At 34.5% G+C, this 9,275-nt stretch overlaps 1 pseudogene across 1 annotated transcript in view; it reads right to left on the minus strand.

Annotated features, from left to right (window-relative positions):
* Positions 1-6,614, minus strand: part of LOC308433779 (ATP-dependent RNA helicase DDX18-like) — a 38,025-nt pseudogene extending 31,411 nt beyond the window's left edge. The window contains exon 1 of the transcript in view: positions 6,480-6,614. The product of the transcript in view is annotated as an ATP-dependent RNA helicase DDX18-like (transcript). The remainder of the gene's footprint in view (positions 1-6,479) is intronic.
* Between the last annotated feature and the right edge of the window lie 2,661 nt (positions 6,615-9,275).

The raw sequence follows: 9,275 nt of genomic DNA on the forward strand, positions 1-9,275 counted from the left end.
TTTTCATTGTATAGTTTTGGCTTCTTTCTCTAAAATGAATTCTCTATTGGTGTGTGTGTATGTATTTTGATGGTTATAGTAGTGTGTGCTAATATTTGTGGTCTCTAGAATTCTTACCTTTGTAGTGGTTCTTCTAATTTTTAGTGTCTCCAATTTGAAACTCCAAATGTTATTCTAATAAGTCTGTTTTATTGTTTAGTTGGTCCTTTTTTAAGCTTTTAATATACTGTTGATTTTCCTGTATGTTTCGTATATTTATTATTTTATTCCATGTGCATTTTTCTTTTTGGCATAGTCTATTTATTTTCTCTGTATATTTCTTTTATATTGGAAAGACATTGGACCCAGAAGAGAAGAAGCACTAACATTAACTCTTGGGATCTCAGAGTCTGAACTAGCAACCAATCTCAGAGTCTGAACACACACGCTATGCATGGGCCTCCCTGAAATATGTAACAGATGTGCAGTTTGGCCTTCATATGGGTGCTGAAGACCTAGAACAGGAATTATCCTAAACGTTGCTGCCTGTACATGAGATATGTTCTATCTGGGCTGCCTAATCCCCTTATAACCTCAGGACCAAACATAGTGTGCTCATACTTTCATTAGTATATTTAGTATATAAGTATATTTTCAGACTCTGTACCCATAAGCATGCTTTATATACTTTCAAATTATTATGGAAAGCTCATTAAACAAATTAATTTTAACATGCAACAATAGTATATCATTAAGGATTATTCATGAAAGGGGGAAAGATATATCATTAACATGTATTATAGATCCCTATAGCAAATGTAAAATACTTGCCTATAAATTTTGACAGGTCTTCTACTTCAAAATGGTAAAATTGTCTGGGTTTCACCATGTACCTTGGCAACTACTGAAGTTTTCATGGTGTAAAGATCAGGAAATTACTTAAGAAACATCCCAGATTCAGATAGTATGCAAAAATAAAGAGAATTTTTTTTTTCTGCAGAAGCAACCAGAATGCTATTTCAACCATTCTCTAAAATGGTGACCCCAGACAATGTCAGACTTGCCTTCTTATAGGGAACTAAGTTAATTCTCTAAAAGGATTACTTAATCTAAAGGGTCATCGGTGGTCAGTGGTCTGAATTTCTATGTCCTGACCTTGAAAAGATGTGAAGAAGTAAGGCTGCCAGTGCAGATAGCCCCCTGTAAGATACCATATTTTTCCACTGTGGTTATCCCCAGGCTGTTCTTTGGGAGAGGGGTTTATGATTTTGCTCTGGGTTTTATGGTTTGTTACTAGAACTAGTGTCTCATGACTTACTTTCTGGAACTTATGATCTATTTCTTAAGCTGGTGCCTTAAGGCTTTTTTGAAGTCAGGCATGGTCTTTAAATGAAGACAAATGTGGATTTTAAATGCAGAAAAATAGGGTTTATATTGCCCTTTCAGTAGGCTGATTTAAAATTTCTCTTTATGGAAAAAAAATCTATTTATTTCAACATAATCTAAATGTGAGAACACTATGGATAAAATGTTTCTATGACTTTAGTACATGTCAATCAGTGTTGTAGAGCACCCTTCTTTTGATGTTTTAAAATTGATTCCCTGATGAAACTAACATCATTGTTAAAAACATTGTGAATAGAAAGAGGTTAGAGATGTATGTCCCCACAATGACTGCATTATCTTGTGAAACACACACACACACACACACAAATGATTTGAAAAATGTACGAATATCTAAGGATCTATAAAAATTATAGCTGAACTAGGTAAAAGAATAAATTAACATTTATCTGCTAAAATATTTTATCCCCAGGTGCAGAAATATAATAAACTAAAATTTATACACTCAGTGATAAAAATAAATGATAAATAATAGTTCTGATGAAAAGTTTGAAGTCATGGTGTATAAAGAACCATTTAGACATTTGTAAACAAGAGGCAATCACAATAACTTCTTGAACTTGCTCACTTTTAGATGTGAAACTCCTTTCTGAGCATTAGAAGATGTTCAGCACCATTCACCCGATCTGCATTATAATTGCAGAAAACAACTTCTAAATTCTAATAATAAAATTTTCTAATCAGTGCTACTGTGGTAACAAATTAGAAGAATATCAAGAGCATCAAACCCTCTTGTAAATATTTAAAAGAGGTAGCCTTTCACTCTCCACTAGTGTTGCCCCCCCCCCCCGGGAGCCATATGGCATTGCAGGGATCTCTAACTTGAGGCTCCCTGCCTCCTCTAAAACTCAGGCACAGTTCACTCCACAGCCCCTTCTGCTTCTGTTCCAGGTGGATGTTGTTTTCAATCACTTTTTTCCACTACTCAGTGGAAACATTATTCCACATCTATTAACTCATTAAACAGGTTCATATGTTAAATTCTTATTCCACATACCCTGTACACAATAAGTTTATAATCAATGAACAAAGATATAAAATGCCCATCTATACGAGATGAATTAGACCCATAAAAACCCTTAGAAAGAATCATGACAACCTCATCAAACTAGAAATATGCTGAGAGGAACATATCTGTCAGCTTCCATCTCCTTCCTCATCCCTGCCTCCTACCTACTCTTCTGCTTTCTAAGACTTTGCCCAGCTTACAACTCTACTGTCTAACCATGTATCACCTTAACATAAACCTACAAAACCCCACGATTATAAATATTATAAAATCTAGAAATCTGTGTTCCCAAACCTGCAGAGTTAAGATACAAGTACAAGTTAAGGATTTCAAAAAATTTCCAATGACTTGAAATTTGCAATTTTTATCTCCTTATATAAAGTTAATAACCAAGTGTACCAAGGCCCTCCACATAAAACCAGATACACTGAGTCTAATAAAAGAGAAAGTACAGAAAAACCTTTAATACATGGGGACAGGAGAAAATTTCCTTAACAGAACACCAATGGCTTTTGCTCTAAGATAAAAAATCGACAACCAGGACATCATAAAACTGAAAAACTTCTGTAAAGCAAAGGACACTACCAGTAGACAAAACAGCAGCCAGCAGATTTAGAAAAACATCTTTACAAATCCTACACATGATAGAGGGCTAATATCCAATATATACTAAGAACCCAAGAAGTTAGACTCTAGAGAACCAAATAGCACTTTTAAAAAGTGGAGTACAGAGCTAAACAAAGAGTTCTCAACAGAGGAATACCAAATGGCTGAGAAACAACTAAAGAAAACTTCAACATCCTTAGTCATCAGAGAAATGCAAAACAACCCTGAGATTCAATCTCACACCAGTCAAAGCAGCTAAGATCAAAAACTCTGGTGACAGCAGGTTCTGGCAAGTATGTGAAGAAAGAGAAAAATCCATCTATTGTTGATAGGATTGCTAGTTGGCAAAACCATTTAGTAAAATTATCTGGCAGTTCCTCAGAATTTTGTACATAGCACTACCTGAAGACCCAACTGTATGACTCCTGGGGATACACTCAAAAGATGTTCCAATATATAACAAAAACATTTGTTCCACCCTCTTCAAACCAGCTGGAAACAACACAGATGTCTCTGAATAGAAGAATGGATAAAGAAAATGTGGTATATTGACACACTGGAGTACCATTTAGCTAATAAAAACAATGACTTCATGAAATTCTTAGGCAAATGAATGGAATTAGAAAAATCATCTTGAGTGAGGTAACCCAAACACAAAACAACACACATGGTATATAATCACTGATAAGCAGATATTAGCCTAATAGCTCACAATGCCAGTATAAATTCCACAGATCATATAGAACTTAAAATGAAGGAAGAACAAGGTATTGATGCTTCAGTCCTGCACTGAGGGGCAAACAGGATAATCATGGGAAGTAGGGGAATGGGAGACCTGGGAGGGTGAGAGGAGAGAAGTAAATAAGGAGGGAACAGTATCAGGTACTAGAGGTTACAGCGGAAAAGTACAGAGGATCAGGAAACCAGAAAAAAAATATGTAGCAGAAGGGGAAGGGAGATGAGGAACTGTGGATAGCCACTGAAGTGCCCCAGACACCAAGGAAACAAGAACGTCCCAGTACCCAATGGTGATGATTTTAACAGAGAAGCAAAGATAGAACCTATAGAGACCACCTTCAGAAGATAGGAATGGCCCCAAGTGGTGGGATGGTGCAAAATACTCATGCCAAATATTGAACTCAAAAGCAGTCCCAGAAGGAATAGTTATCCAAGGACTGCCCCAACTAAGGATCTATCCTGTCTACCAACACTAAACCCAACAATGTTGCCATTGCCAATAGGCACTTGTTGACAAGAACCTGGTATGACTGACTGCTCCTTGGAAGGTTCAGCCAGCAACTGACTAGTACAGATGTGGATGCTTGGAGCCAGTCATCAGATTGAGTGGAAGGACCCTGGACAGGGAGCTGGCAGAAGGAATGGAGGAATGAGGGAGATTGCTACTACATAGGAAGAAAAACCACAGCTGGCATGACCACCCAGTACTCTCAGGGACTAGATTACGAGTGAAGCGAGGAGTGTACAGGGAGGGATCCATGGCTCCAGGAACATAGGTAGCAGAGAATAGCCAGTCTCACATCAATAGGAAGGCAGGCCCTTGGTCATGTGGAGTCTTGATATCCCAGTATAAGGTAATGCTGTAGGGGTGGGGCGAAAGAGGATGGTTGGATGAGCACCCTCACAGAGGCAAAGATGAGGAAGGAGATGGAAGTTGAGTGATGGGGGGATGGTGGAGGGGTTACGTGGAAGCAGGATATAATTTGATATGTAAAGGAATGGAATGATTAATTAGAAAGAAAGAAAGAAAGAAAGAAAGAAAGAAAGAAAGAAAGAAAGAAAAAAGAAAGAAAGAAAGAAAGAAACTTGCCTCAGCATAGGTAGGGGTTCTGAGAAAAGGGGTGTCTGGGAATGGTTAAAAGAATAACTCATAGCCAAACCTTGAGGCCAAGGTGATGCTGATGTCCTAGCTTCTGCTGACCACACTCCCCCAGTCTGCTAGTTAAAATTCAGAAAGCTCTCTCGATAGCTCATAGCTTTTCTGACCAAAGTCAGAAAAGATGCTATAAAAAGTTATTGGATCTTCTGACCAATTCAGAAATTTTGTTACAAAATTCTTAAAGAGCTGTGTTGGTGTCCAAGTATCTGCAGACACCTCAGGTCTCACTAGACAAAACACTAAGAAAGAACTGTTGTCTCTTTTTGCTAGCTTATCTCAGGCAAATTGAAAGCCCAGTTTTTATTCACATATCAATCTAGTCATTTATTCCAGGTTTTCTTTTGTTTATCTTGGGAACATTGCAAAATAATTCGAGGATCTGTCTGACTTTATTAAGCACAGGGATAAGCTAGTTGGGCAGGACTCTGCTCTGAAATTACAATTTGTATCACACTGGGCCTAACCTAGCTGAGTCCCAAGCTGACCTTGAATACAGGAATTTACCTGCCTTTATATCAGGCAGCCTTTGTATCATTCTGACATCTGAATTCAGTTATTTTATTCCTTTAGCTTAGTGACACCCATCATAATTCATACTACATTCTTATATTTTGCATAGAAGTTATGTACTTAGAGCTCCTTTTCCATAGTCTTATGGGCTGTCTTGTAGATGCCAGCATTTATGAGATTTTTCTGAGACATCAGCTGCCACTTCACCTCCTAGATTCCTGCTGTCTGATTACAAAGGAGTCATTAATATTAGCAGAGAGGATCCTCTTGGAGAAAAGTGACAATATTGTGCAATATAACAAAAATCAAGTCTTACACACACAGCAGCCATCAACATTCATGGAGGATCATACCAGGATCCTGTCCCAGGGAGGGAACCAAGTTATCAAGTCACTCTGTCTCCCCAGGGCCACACTGGGCTTGGCAGAAAGCAGTTGCACTGAAGACATAATTGTATACTCCTGTCTGTTACAGAATGATTTACAATAGCTAAACTAGATGCAATTCAAGACATTTGCCAACTGATCGGTAATATTGTTATGATGATACTACATGGCACTGCATTTTCTTTTCAAACACTGACTTCTACCATATTGTGAATGAGTTTGTGGCTCGTATGTGTTGTGGTATGAAAACAAAATACTTTCCTCAAAGAATTAAAATCCTAATGATGTTTCTTCCATTCAGAAGAGGACTAGAAGATGACATGATAATGAGCCAAAATAAATCTATGTTTTTCTCAAGCATTTTAAATTTTTTTTGCAGTGAAAAAAATAACAAACCCTAATAACTGAAACAAACCAGGTGCAGCAAGACAAAAGTTGTATGAGGGATTATATTAATGTAAAATATAGCATGATCATGTTCATAGAGGCAAAAAAAAATAGCATGTCCATTATCAAGGTTGCACAAAGAGATACAGCGGTGATACACCCAGGGATTTCTCATTAGTTATATAACTATGTAAGAAAAATCCTGGAAATAGACACCAATTGGGTTTATTAAAATATGGATATTCTTTAGGTCATTGGTAAATATAATTAAATTATTAAAATGTTAAATTGTCATTTTTACATCATAAAAATTTATGGTGATGATACTGTGCTTCAGGAAATGAGTCAAGAGGACAAAAGATTTCTGATAGTAGAAAATGCCTTTGATGAAAATTCCCGCGTAGTTCAAAACAACTGGATATGGGAACATCGCCATGGTTTCAGAATTTGCTGAGGGATGAAGCAGAACACTGTTTACTGTTTGATTGTAAAACATGTGTTCTGATCCCAAATATCACCTTGGAGACACACTGTCAACAATGCAAATAGACTGGATCACAATTAAGTTCATATTGGTACTTTTGTCAGCAAGACAATAGGAACAGCAAATGACATTAGGTAGTAACTCCATAAATCCAATACATTGTGGGACAATTTGTTTTGCTGTATTTGTACATCATGAGAAAACATTTAGAATATATTTTGGTTTATAAAATGTGAACTTTTATAGCTCTTCTCCATGGTCATATGAAATAAAATTATGATTAACTTTTGTTAAAATGAAATAACATTTAACTAAAAATAATGTGGTAATTGCATTGGCTTTAGCAAAATATGTTTTTATAAACATAGTAAATAATATTTTGTTAAGAACATAATATTAATACATATTTACATATTGCTGAACATCTTATCCATGACAATACAAGTAGCTACATGTACTTCTTCAAGAGAGCAATGGTGTCATATACATATGACAAAAATGTGAAAAATAAATGTATAGTAGAATATAAAATGTTACCAAAATTATATGCTACATAATATTATCTGAACAATGCATTGTTGAACCATATTAAATAGTTGAAACCTAACATTTTATTTGGGAAAATTACAAAAGAAACAATAAAAGGAATTTTTCAAATATAAAACAAATGAAAATTCCACCAGTAATTGGCTTTGACATGTAGGACAGCTCATTACCATTGAGGTTCATGAAATGCAATTTTTTTAAACTTTAGTAACTTGGCAAATTTCACTTAGATTGATAAATATAGATTTCAAGATTGCCATAGAAGATGTCCCATCTACTTTGTTAGAAAGTTATCCATTTATTCTTCAATGCCCTTTGCTCTAATATTAAAACAGAAATTATTCTACAGGAGAAGATAATGATGCATCTTGCACATATAGTTCCTGAAGAGATGAAAAAAATCATGCAGCTTGACAACTTCTAGTATGGTAAGGAAGTTCAAAGTGGTTTTAGATACTCAAGGAGTTTCACTGGCTGAGAGAAAGGTCTTCACCAACTTTATATAACCTGCCAAAGTTATCTAAATTTTACTCTAATTTAAATACGCTGAATAATTTGAAAAATAGGAGTGTTGTAAAAATATCAGTTATAAATTATTGAAATAACATAAAAATGATTTAAGTACTTTAAAAATTATAGTATACATTTGGAGACATGTGGAGATAACCCATTAATAATGCAAACTCTTCTTACTGAGAACTTGGGGTCATTTCCAAGCCACCGAAAAGGGCAGTTCACAATTGCTTATATCTCCAATAATAATAAGGATAAGGAACCATCTCCAAGAATGAGGAGGTTGTGTTTTTTTTTTTACAAGAATTTTGCCTTTTCTTAATTGACCATAATTTGAATGCATGATAAAGAATAAATCAACTATTTTACTGTTTCTAAGAACAAAGATGTTAAAAACTTATCTGTAAATTTAGAAAACAGTAACCATTGTTGTGGTACTATTCATGAATTTTTGTAACTCTACAAGAAACCTCTCACACTAGTAATATGTAATAAACCAAACATTTTGGTTTAATTTATACTGAATCTCACTAAATTGTCTAGAGTGTTCTATATATCATTTGAATCCCAGACTAGAGTTGAGCTTTTGATAAACTCTTCATAGATTTCCAAAGTTTCTAAGTATTCTTAAATATACATTGTAGAAATAAAAAATATTTTGTATCTGTAAAAATAAAGCCATTTACTAAAATCGGTTAATAAAATCAAATATATTAATTATAAACTGTAAAATGAAAACTTGATTTCCATTCCATAGAGTTATTTTCAAAAAATTAATACAATCATACTTAAAAAATAAAGTCTAAAAGTTTCTTAATATATACTTTTACTTTTCAGCCACAATAATAAACAATGTCAAAAATACTTTAATTGAACAACCTCTCATATGAAGTCATTATAAATAATTTTCAAAACCACAAGAAAACTAAACCTACTCTATAAATAATAGTATTGTCGCTTAGAACCATAATTTAGTGGCAGATCATTTGCATACAATGTACATAACTTTGGATCCAATCCTTAGCACCATAAAATACATACATGCACATAGAAATGTATACATATATGTGAGGACTGTTTTACTGATATAAATAAGATTTACCTATCAAGTATTTTATATGAACGTGAACATTTAAAATATATTAATTATGACATTATTTATTTCTCCTTTAGGTAATCTTCTGTAGTGGTATAGCTAAATTCAATTTGTGAATAGAGGCAAATCGAAGGATGATAAATGAGAGAGAAAATGAGACAGTGGGTCAATGTTTTCACACTGAATGTCACAGACTCAGCCTTGGTAATGTAAGTAGAACGATTTAGGAACATAAGTAAAACCAAGAGATACCCAGTTTGAAAACCATGAGCTTTTGATGTCATAGGGATTTTGAATTTACCATTTACAAGGAAAGTATTTTCTGTGTCTAGAGACAAATACATATGATATTATATAATATCTAGTATTTTGAGTGTTATTTTATTTAAAAAATTCCAATTTTTAGCTCCTCCATAACTCAGAAATAAGCCTCTGAAGTTGAATAAACAGTTTTTGAT

The sequence above is a fragment of the Micromys minutus genome (assembly GCF_963924665.1).
Source record: "Micromys minutus genome assembly, chromosome: 20".
Lineage (NCBI taxonomy): Eukaryota > Metazoa > Chordata > Mammalia > Rodentia > Muridae > Micromys > Micromys minutus.